Source organism: Elaeis guineensis, chromosome 10, assembly GCF_000442705.2.
Source record: "Elaeis guineensis isolate ETL-2024a chromosome 10, EG11, whole genome shotgun sequence".
NCBI classification, from domain to species: Eukaryota; Viridiplantae; Streptophyta; class Magnoliopsida; order Arecales; family Arecaceae; genus Elaeis; species Elaeis guineensis.
The window spans coordinates 77623080-77623792 of record NC_026002.2 but is presented as its reverse complement, the minus strand read 5'-3'; the positions used below and the strand labels follow the sequence as shown (position 1 = coordinate 77623792).

General features: G+C 37.6%; 1 non-coding gene across 1 annotated transcript; it reads left to right on the top strand.

Moving 5' to 3' along the window:
• Positions 1 to 259: 259 nt before the first annotated feature.
• LOC140852298 (small nucleolar RNA R71) lies at positions 260 to 366 on the top strand. The gene has a single exon (XR_012135200.1). It is a non-coding gene; the product is annotated as a small nucleolar RNA R71 (small nucleolar RNA).
• Positions 367 to 713: the final 347 nt, after the last annotated feature.

Below are 713 nucleotides of genomic sequence, written 5' to 3'. Positions count from 1 at the left end.
TCTACGTGTTAAGGTTGCAATCTTGGCCTCTGATGCTAGGGTTGGTTGAATTTGATGCATTCCTCCTCTTGAAGGTGTAGCTTTATCAGGTTCCCTAGTTGTTTCCCACTGTAAATTTTTCTCAGCTAGGTCTTCTAAGAATTGCCAAGCTTCAGTAATTTTTTTGTCCATAAATTGGCCTTGGCACATGGACTCTAGCATGGTTCTTGAGTTTGAATCTAACCCCTCATAGATGATCTGGCATAGTCTCCAAGTTTCTATTCCATGGTGTGGGCATTGGGTCAAAAGATTCTTGAAATGATCAAAGTACTTCCAAAATGATTCACCAGCTAGTTGGTAAAATTGATTTATTTCATTCCTAATCCTAGCTATTTTATAATGGGAGAAATATTTTTTCAAAAATGTTCTCACAAAGCCCTCCCAGGTAGTGACAGAATGGTTTGGTAGACTATAAAGCCACTTCTTAGCATTATCCTTAAGGGCAAAGTTGATTAATCTAAGTTTGACCTCATCCTCTGTTAATTGTAGTTTCATGGTTGCACATACCTCCTTAAATTCTCTAATAAATATATAAGCATCCTCTAATCCTGTGAATTTTGGAAGCATATTTATGATTTGAGGTTTGATTTCAAAATTGTTAGCTGTGGGTTGTGGCAACCTGATACAAGATGGTTGGATGGAGCCAACTGGATAACACAAATCCTTAAGGGTCA